Source organism: Callithrix jacchus, chromosome 14 (genome assembly GCF_049354715.1).
Source record: "Callithrix jacchus isolate 240 chromosome 14, calJac240_pri, whole genome shotgun sequence".
NCBI classification, from domain to species: Eukaryota; Metazoa; Chordata; class Mammalia; order Primates; family Cebidae; genus Callithrix; species Callithrix jacchus.
Genome location: NC_133515.1, coordinates 7,890,066 through 7,901,071, shown reverse-complemented (window position 1 = coordinate 7,901,071; position 11,006 = coordinate 7,890,066).

The window sequence follows — 11,006 nt, the reverse complement described above, 5'->3', positions numbered from 1 at the left end:
ATCAAGGAGCAAAAGTGACAGAAACTTTTATGGAAGAAAAATGAAAAAAGTTGAAGCCATTACTTTTTTCCTGAAAATTGGCAAAAGACTGCTCTTCCTAAATTTCAAAGCAAAGTACTTGTGTGACTGACACACGTATTCCATGGGAATATGGCTTTGAGAATCCCTGGAGAGGCTTTTTGGAAGGCTACTTTCTGCTCATTCTTTCAGAAGAACAGCATCTGTGGTGTTCGGTACAGGTCATGGTAAACACCACCTTTGCCAACCTCTCTCTGAATACCCTTATCATTGCAAGTGTTCACCCTCACACAATCCAGGCATAGAGTCCCTGGAACTTCTCCAAAGCTTTCTTTTCTGTAAAGATGAATATATTTGGCCGGGAGCAGTGGCTCATGCCTGTAATCCCAGCATTTTGAGAGGTTGAAGTGGGCAGATCACTTGAGCCATGGAGTTTGAGACTACCCTGGCCAACATGAGGAAACCCTGTCTCTACAAAAAAATAAAAAATAAAAATAGCGGGGCATGGTGGCACGTGCCTGTGGTCGCAATTATTTGGGAGAGGTGAAAGGATCCTTTGAGCCCCGGAGGTTGAGGTTGCAGTGAGCCGTGATCATGCCACTGCTCTCCACTCTCCAGCCTGGGTGACACAGCAAGATCATGTCTCAAAAATAAAAAGGCATATTTCAGGAGATGAGGTGATGAGAATGAAGTGCCATAGTGCACTGTATAACCTCATTAATTGGCCCAAGTACTTACATTCCACCCCAATATTTGGCTTTTTTTGGAGCTCAGGAACAACCTTGTAAGGTTCTCCTTGTCTATTGCTGATTAAGGAAAATCTCCAGCTTATTTGTTCCGATTTAGCATTATTGTTAGTGAGCCAGGGTAGGATTTGACTGTTTATTAATTGATTCAGTCTCTCACCACTGAATTCAAGATTAATAGACTCAGTGAATAGTAACGTTAATTTCACCCTGTACAGCACCAGCATTTGAAACCACCACATCAAAGTGGCCATTTTAACACAGATGCCTATCTGTCACTCAGTTTTAATTTCTAGACACCTAGCCTAAGTATTTAAATGCACCAACGAAAGCTCATCTTCTAATTTTATTGCAACAAACTCTCTGCTAGAAACCACGAAAGAGCACACTACTGATAATCAGTATAATAGCAGGATCCGGGATTTGGGGAGCATAAATTTTACACACTAGGGGAAGAGGAATTTTAAAAAGAACACTGAATTACAAATTCAAAAATCATAAACAAAAGCATTTATTTAGATCAAGAAAAATCACAATGTATTACAAATTTAAAACGCCACAAGCATTCCAAAATCCAGAGCAATACTTTATTAGTATTTTATTACTATTTTGTTAGTCAACTGGTTAATACAATGTTTGCTATATTGTTTGGCTGTCAACTCTGAGGGATTTTCACATAGCAATAATCCACGTTAATTTTTGATAGAGAGAATGGAAAATAAATTGTGTCTTTCCTCTAGAATGGTTCACCCAAAATTGTGTGTGTGTGTGTGTGTGTGTTTTTTTTTTTTTTTTATTGCTGATGCTTCGGAAAGGTTTATTTTAGCTCTACAACTCATCATTGGTAAATTTATGTATTAAATGGATTTTGAGAATGCTGTTAAATTTGGAGATACCGCTATCAAATTTCTTCCCTCTATGAACTAGCCTAGCTGAAGTCTCTATTTGTAGCCCTACTACACATTTGTGAACTTCAAAACACTAGAATTTTGACTAATCTCATGTGATTCTCATCAAAAAAGGAAAATATTATGATGTACTTAAAATTGTACTTGTTGCATTATCAAAAATTTCTGATTTCTGACATACATTGCATCTGACTAGGTGTTGATAAGAACTGCTTACAATTTTGCATGTCTAATGGCTGGAAATTTTTTTTACAGAGTAACTTCTGACTGTGTATCACAGATAAGAAGTTATACTTTAAACTGCAGAGTAAGGTGATTTTAGTGCAATCATCCTCCACATACCCACACACACAGAGGCACATTAGGTCAATTTAATGTCATGATATAAGCACTGAGCCTCCACCTTTGAGTCGTGGTGTTGGGTGAGTCAGCACAGTAATTGCTAGGAACATTCTCAGGTGACATTTCCACACTGTGAGGGCTTACAATAACATTGCGATCCTGTTGCATTTTACCTATTCAAATATATATATATATATATTTGACATATAAAAATTATATTTACAATTAATTTAGCAAGCAATTGAGTTAGTTGTAAATTGGAAAGATTCAAGTAACATACTTGCAGATAGTTTCAGGTACTTCATATCAGCGCTTCTCAAACTCTAATGGACAACACGATTCCCCTGGGGTCTTGTCAAAATGCATATTCTGACTCAGTAAGTCTGGGGTGGGCCCAAGATTCTGCATTTTTCTCACATGATCCCAGGTGAACTTGATGCTGCTGGTAAAGGGACCTTACTCTGTGTAGTGACCTTGTTAGTTTTAGGGATATTTCCTAAGATTACTTTAGAAACTCTGTGGATCAAAATGCTTCTTCACATTACATAATCTCCAAGTTTATTTTTTATCAAATTCAGCCAGCTGACTACTGCTGTCTGTTTTTCACAAGACTGGCTTTATTTACTCTTTTAAGGTGAAGAGTCACACTATGCCAGAGAAAATGTCAGCTTTTGGACTAAAAAATAAGAATAAATAGCAAGTGGCATCCCCCTTACCCATAAGCAGCCATGACTGCCAAGGTGGGAGACAAAACAGCATCTGAAAACACCCTGATTCGCTCCCACCTTTACTCTGCAGTTGACACCCTGCGGCAATTGTCAGGATAAGCTACAAGAGGGAACTTATTTCTCTGGAGTCATCCATTTCTTCCAAATTCAAACCACTGTATCTTCGATCTGCTTTCCTCCATAAAACAATCCAATAAACAATTGTGGTTGGTCCTGTGACGTGAGCTAAATGGTGTGGGTTTCTGGTTTTTTTTTTTTTTTTTGAAGGAGTTGCACTCTGTTGCCCAGGCTGGAGTACAGTGGCACGATCTTGGCTCAGTGCAACCTCTGCCTCCTGGGTTCAAGCAATTCTCCTGCCTCAGCCTCCCAAATAGCTGGGACTACAGGCACCTGCCACCAGACCTGCCACCAGGCTAATTTTTGTAGTTTTAGTAGAGACAGGATTTTACCATGTTGATCAGGCTGGTCTCAAACTCCTGACCTCAGGTGATCTGCCCACCTCACCTTCCCAAAGTGCTGGGATTATAGGCATGAGCTACAGCACCTGGCTGATTCTATGTCTTTTGATTGGAGAGTTTAATTCATTCACATTCAGTGTTATTATTGATAAGTAAGAACTTACTCTTGCCATTTTGTTACTTGTTTTCTGGTGTTTTTGGTGATCTTCTTTTCATTTCTCCCTGTTTCCTTTTAGTGAAGGTAATTTTTTCTGGTGGTATATTTTAGTTTCTTGCCTTAATTTTGTGTGCATTTGTTTTATGTTTTTTGATTTAAGGTTACCATGAGGTTTGCATTATATGTATATATAAAATCCACTATTTTATACAAGTGACAACTTAATACTGATTGCACAAACAAATGAGCAAAGGGAAATCTTTTTTTTTAATTGCATTTTAGGTACATGTGAAAAACATGCAAGATTGTTGCGTAGGTACACACATGGCAGTGTGATTTGCTGCCTTCCTCCCCATCACCTATATCTGGCATTTCTCCCCATGCTATCTCTCCCCAACTTCCCACCCCCGCCCCTGCTGTCCCTCCCCTATTTCCCCCCAACAGACCCCAGTGTGTGATGCTCTCCTCCCTGTGTCCATGTGTTCTCATTGTTCAACACCCACATATGAGTGAGAACATGTGGGTGTTTGATTTTCTGTTCTTGTGTCAGTTTCCTGAGAATGATGGTTTCCAGCTTCATCCATTTCCCTACAAAGGACACGAACTCATTGTTTTCGATGGCTGCATAATATTCCATGGTGTATATGTGCCACATTTTCCTTATCCAGTCTATCATCGATGGGCATTTGGGTTGGTTCCAGGTCTTTGCTATTGTAAACTGTGCTGCAAAGAACGTTTGTGTGCATGTGTCCTTATAGTAGAACGCTTTATAATCCTTTGGATATATACCTAGTAATGGGATTGCTGGGTCAAATGGAATTTCTATTTCTAGGTCCTTGAGGAATCGCCACACTGTCTTCCTCAATGGTTGAACTAATTTATACTCCCACCAACAGTGTAAAAGTGTTCCTGTTTCTCCACATCCTCTCCAGCATCTGTTGTCTCCAGGTTTTTTAATGATCACCATTCTAACTGGCGTGAAATGGTATCTCAATGTAGTTTTGATTTGCATTTCTCTAATTACCAGTGATGATGAGCATTTTTCATACGTTTGTTGGCCTCATGTATGTCTTCTTTTGTAAAGTGTCTGTTCATATCCTTCATCCACTTTTGAATGGGCTTGTTTGTCTTTTTCTTGTAAATCTGTTTTAGTTCTTTGTAGATTCTGTATATCAGCCCTTTGTCAGATGGGTAGATTGCAAAAATTTTTTCCCATTCTGTTGGTTGCCGATTCACTCTAATGACTGTTTCTTTTGCTGTGCAGAAGCTATGGAGTCTGATTAGGTCCCATTTGTCTATTTTGGCTTTTGTTGCCAATGCTTTTGGTGTTTTGTTCATGAAGTCCTTGCCTACTCCTATGTCCAGGATGGTTTTGCCTAGATTTTCTTCTAGGGTTTTCATGGTATTAGGTCTTATGTTTAAGTCTTTAATCCATCTGAAGTAAATTTTAGTGTAAGGTGTCAGGAAGGGGTCCAATTTCTGCTTTTTTGCACATAGCTAGCCAGTTTTCCCTACACTGTTTATTAAACAGGGACTCCTTTCCCCATTGCTTGTTTTTGTCAGGTGTATCAAAGATCAGATGATTGTAGATGTGTGGTGTTGCCTCCGAGGCCTCTGTTCTATTCCATTGGTCTATATCTCTGTTTTGGTACCAGTGCCATGCTGTTTTGATTACTGTAGCCTTGTAGTATAGTTCAAAGTCTGGTAGTTTGATACCTCCAGCTTTGTTCTTTTTGCTTAGAATTGACTTGGCTATGTGGGCTCTCTTTTGGTTCCATATGAAGTTTAAGGTGGTTTTTTCCGGTTCTGTGAAGAAGGTCAATGGTAGCTTGATGGGGATAGCATTGAATCTGTAAATTATTTTGGGCAGTATGGCCATTTTCACAATATTGATTCTTCCTAACCATGAGCATGGAATGTTTCTCCATCTGTTTGTGTCCTCTCTTATTTCGTTGAGCAGTGGTTTGTAGTTCTCCTTGAAGAGGTCCTTTACATTCCTTGTAAGTTGTATTCCTAGGTATTTTATTCTCTTTGTAGCAATTGTGAATGGCAGTTTGTTCTTGATTTGACTCTCTTCAAGTCTGTTATTGATGTATAGGAATGCTTGCGATTTTTGCACATTGATTTTTGTATCCTGAGACTTTGCTGAAGTTGCTTATCAGTTTCAGGAGCTTTTGGGCTGAGACAACGGGGTCTTCTAGATATACAATCATGTCGTCTGCAAATAGAGACAATTTGACTTCCTCTTTTCCTATTTCAATACCCTTTATTTCTTTTTCTTGCCTGATTGCTCTGCCTAGAACTTCCAGTACTATACTGAATAGCAGTGGTGAGAGAGGGCATCCTTGTCTAGTGCCAGATTTCAAAGGGAATGCTTCCAGTTTTTGTCCATTCAGTATGATATGGCTGTGAGTTTGTCATAAATAGCTTTTATTATTTTGAGATATGTTCCATCAATACCTAGTTTATTGAGGGTTTTTAGCATAAAGGGCTGTTGAATTTTGTCAAAGGCCTTCTCGGCATCAATTGAGATAATCATGTGGTTTCTGACTTTGGTTCTGTTTATGTGATGAACTACATTTACAGACTTGTGTATGTTGAACCAGCCTTGCATCCCTGGGATGAATCCTACTTGATCATGGTGGATAAGCTTTTTGATGTGCTGTTGCAATTGGTTTGCCAGTATTTTATTGAAGATTTTTGCATCTATGTTCATCATGGACATTGGCCTGAAGTTTTCTTTTCTTGCTGAGTCTGCTGGGTTTTGGTATCAGGATGATGTTGGTCTCATAAAAGGATTTGGGAAGAATTCCTTCTTTTTGGATTATTTGGAATAGTTTCAGAAGGAATGGTACCAGCTCCTCTTCGTGTGTCTGGTAGAATTCAGCTGTGAACCCATCTGGACCTGGGCTTTTTTTTGGATGGTAGGCTATTAATTGCTGCCTCAACTTCTGCCCTTGTTATTGATCTATTCAGGGTTTTGACTTTCTGGTTTAGGCTTGGCAGGACACAAGTGTCCAGGAATTTATCCATTTCTTCCAGGTTTACTAGTTTATGTGCATAGAGTTGTTTGTAATAATCTCTGATGATGGTTTGTAGTTCTGTAAAATCTGTGGTGATATCCCCTTTATCATTTTTTATTGCATCTATTTGATTTTTCTCTTTTTCTTTTTTTATTAATCTGGCTAGTGGTCTATTTTGTTGATCTTTTCGAAAAACCAGCTCCTAGATTTATTGATTTTGTGAAGGGTTTTTCGTGTCTCTATCTCCTTCAGTTCTGCTCTGATCTTAGTTATTTCTTGTCTTCTGCTAGGTTTTGAGTTTTTCTGATCTTGCTCCTCTAGCTCTTTCAATATTGATGATAAGGTGTCGATTTTAGCTCTTTCCTTGCTTCTCATGTGGGCATTTATTGCTATATATTTTTCTCTAGACATGGCTTTAAATTTGTCCCAGAGATCCTGGTACATTGTGTATTCATTCTCGTTGGCTTTGAAGAACATCTTTATTTCTGCCTTCATTTCATTGTTTATCCAGTCAACATTCAAGAGCTAGTTGTTCAGTTTCCATGAAGCTGTGCAGTTCGGAGTTAGTTTCTGAATTCTGAGTTCTAACTTGATTGCACTGTGGTCTGAGAGACTGTTTGTTATGATTTCTGTACTTTTGCATTTGCTGAGGCGAGATTCACTTCCAATTATGTGGTCAGTTTTAGAGTATGTGTGATGTGGTGCTGAGAAGAATGTATATTCTGTGGATTCGGGTGGAGAGTTCTGTAAACGTCTATCAGGTTTGACTGGTCTAGGCTTGAGTTCAAGTCCTGGATATCCTTGTTAATTTTCTGTCTCACCGATCTGCCTAATATTGACAGTGGGGTGTTAAAGACTCCCATTATTGTGTGGGAGTCTAAGTCTCACTGTAAGTCATTAAGAACTTGCTTTATGTATCTGGGTCCTCCTGTATTGGGTGCGTATATATTTAGGATTGTTAGCTCTTCTTGTTGCATTAATTCTTTTACCATTATGTAATGTTCTTCTTTGTCTCCTTTGATCTTTGTTGGTTTAAAGTCTGTTTTATCAGAGATGAGAATTGCAGCTCCTGCTTTTTTTTTTGCTCTCCATTTGCTTGGTAACTCTTTCTCCATCCCTTTATTTTGAGCCTTTGTGTACCCTTGCATGTGAAATGGGTTTCCTGGATACAGCACACTGATGGGTTTTGGTTTTTTATCCTATTTGTCAGTCTATGTCTTTTGATTGTGAGTGTTTAGCCCATTTACATTTAGGGTTAATATTGTTATGTGTGGGTTTGATCCTGCCATTTTGATGCTAGCTGGCTGTTTTGCCCATTAGTTGATGCGGTTTCTTCATTGTGTCGATGCTCTTTACCATTTGGTATGTTTTTGGAGTGGCTGGTACTGGTTGTTCCTTTCTATGGTTAGTACTTCTTTCAGGAGCTCTTGTAAAGCAGGCCTGGTGGTGATGAAATCTCTGAGTACTTGCTTGTTCATAAAGGATTTTACTTTTCCTTCACTTATGAAGCTCAGTTTGGCTGGACATGAAATTCTGGGTTGAAAGTTCTTTTCTTTAAGGATGTTGAATATCAGCCCCACTCTCTTCTGGCCTGTAGGGTTTCTGCTGAGAGATCTTCTGTGAGTCTGATGGGCTTCCCTTTGTAAGTAACCCAACCTTTCTCTCTGGCTGCCCTTAGCATTTGCTCCTTCATTTCAACCCTGGTGAATCTGATGATTATGTGCCTTGGGGTTGCTCTTCTTGAGGAATATCTTTGTGGTGTTCTCCGTATTTCCTGGACTTGAATAATGGCCTGCCTTGCTAGGTTGGGGAAGTTTTCCTGGATAATATCCTGAGGAGTATTTTCCAGCTTGGATTCATTCTCTCTGTCACATTCAGGTACACCTATCAAATGTAGATTAGGTCTTTTCACATAGTCCTATTTTTCTTGGAGACTTTGTTCATTCTTTTTTACCATTTTTTTCTCTAATCTTTCCTTCTTGTTTTATTTCATTGAGTTGATCTTTGACCTCTGATATCCTTTCTTCTGCTTGGTCAATTTGGCTGTTGAAACTTGTGTATGCTTTGCAAAGTTCTCGTGTTGTGTTTTTCAGCTCCATCGATTCACTTATATTCCTCTCTAAGTTGTTTATTCTTGTTAGCATTTCGTCAAATATTTTTTCAAGGTTCTTAGTTTCTTTGCTTTGGGTTAGAACAAGTTCTTTTAGCTCAGTGAAGTTTCTTATTGCCCACCTTCTGAAGCCTGTTTCTGTCAATTCATCACACTCATTCTCCATCCAGCCTTGTTCCCTTGCTGGTGAGGAGTTGTGATCCTTTGTAGGAGGAGAGGCATTCTGGTTTCAGGTGTTTTTGTCCTTTTTGCACTGGTTTCTTTCCATCTTTGTGGATTTATCCACCTGTCATCTTTGTAGTTGTTGGCTTTAAGATTGGGTCTGTGAGTGGATGTCCAGTTTGTTAATGATGAAGTTATTTATTTCTGTTTCTTAATTTTCCTTCTAACATTCATGCCCCTCTGCTGTAGGACTGCTGAGGTCCACTCCAGGCCCTGCTTGCCTGGGGATCACCTGCAGCAGCCTCCATGCTTTTGCTGGGAGCTGCAATCCTGAGCTGCTCCTAATCTACCATCTTGGTGAGCAAAGGGAAATCTAATGAAAAGTTTGCACTTCAACTTTATCTTCTCACTCTTAAACTTCTTGTTGTTTCTATTTATATCTCATTATACTATGTCTTGAAAAGTTGTTGTAGTTATTATTTGTGATAGGTTCATCTTTTAATCTTTCTATTCAAGAGATGGGTAGTTTACACACTACAATTACAATGTTACAATATTCTGTGTTTTGATGTGTACTTACTTTTACCAGTGAGTTTTGGACCTTCAGATGATTTTCTTTTTTTTTTTTTTTTTTTTTTTTTGAGACGGAGTTTCACTCTTGTTACCCAGGCTGGAGTGCAATGGCGCGATCTCGGCTCACCGCAACCTCCACCTCCCGGGTTCAGGCAATTCTCCTGCCTCAGCCTCCCGAGTAGCTGAGATTACAGGCATGCGCCACCATGCCCAGCTAATTTTTTGTATTTTTAGAAGAGACGGGGTTTCACCATGTTGACCAGGATGGTCTCGATCTCCTGACCTTGTGATCCACCTGCCTCGGCCTCCCAAAATGCTGGGATTACAGGCGTGAGCCACCGCGCCCGGCCCCTTCAGATGATTTAGTCAAGTTTTGGACCTTCAGATGATTTAGTCTTGCTCATTAATGTCCTTTTCTTTCAGATTGAAGATCTCCTGTTTTTTTGTTTTGTTTTATTTTTCTTTTCTTTTCTTTTTTTTTTTTTTTTGAGACAGACTTTTGCTCTTGTTACCCAGGCTGGAGTGCAATGGCACGATCTCAGCTCACCGCAACCTCCACCTCCTGAGTCCAGGCAATTCTCCTGCCTCAGCCTCCTGAGTAGCTGGGATTACAGGCACGCACCTCCATGCCCAGCTAATTTTCTGCATTTTTAGTAGAGACGGGTTTCACTGTATTGACCAGGATGGTCTCGATCTCTTGACCTTGTGATCCACCCACCTCGGCCTCCCAAAGTGCTGGGATTACAGGTGTGAGCCACCGCGCCCTGCCTGTTTTGTTTTTCTTTCTCTTTTTTTTATTTTTGAGGCAGGGTGTCTCTTTGTCACCCAGGCTGGAGTGCAGTGACACAATCTTGGCTCACTGCAACCTCTTCCTCCTGATTCAAGTGATTCTCTTGCTTCAGCCTCCCAAATATCTGGAGTTACAGGTGTGTGCCACCAAACCTGGCTAATTTTTTATATTTTTAGTAACTATGGGTTTCACCATGTTGGTCAGGCTGGTCTTGAACTCCTGACGTCAAGCCATCTGCCCGCCTTGGCCTCCCAAAGTGCTGGGATTACAGGTGTGAGCCACTGTGCCTTTAGCATTTCTTGTAGTGCAAGTATGGGGTTGATGAAATCCCTCCGCTTTTGTTTGTCTGGGGAAGTCTTTATTTCTCCTTTGTGTTTACAGGATATTTTTGCTGGATATACTATCCTAGAATAAAAGGTTTTTTTTTTTTTTTTTTCATTTTTAGCACTTTAAATATGTTAGGCCATTTTCTCCTGGCTTATGAGGTGTCTACTGCCAGATATATTGAAGCTCCATTGTGTGCTATTTGTTTCTTTTCTCTGGCTGATTTTAGGATCCTTACTTTATTCTTGACCTTTGGGAGTTTGATATTAAATGTCTTGAACTATTATTTGGGTTAAATCTGCCTCATGTTCTATAACCTTCTTGTACTTGAATATTGATTTATTTCTCTAGGTTTTGGGAGTTCTCTGTTCTTATCCCTTAGAATAAACTTTATACCCTGATCTCTCTACTTCTCTAACATCAATAACTCTTAGATTTGCCCTTTTGAAGCCATTTTCTAGATCTTGTTGGTGTCCTCCATTATTTTTTATTCTTTTTCCTTTTGTCTCTTCTGTGTATTTTCAAGTAGCCTATCTTCCACCTGACTAATTCTTCTGCCTGATCATTTCTGCTAAGAGACTCTGGAACATTCTTCAGTATACCAATTGTATTTTTTACCTCCAGCATATCTGCTTCATTCTTTTAAATTATTTCATTCTCTGTTAAA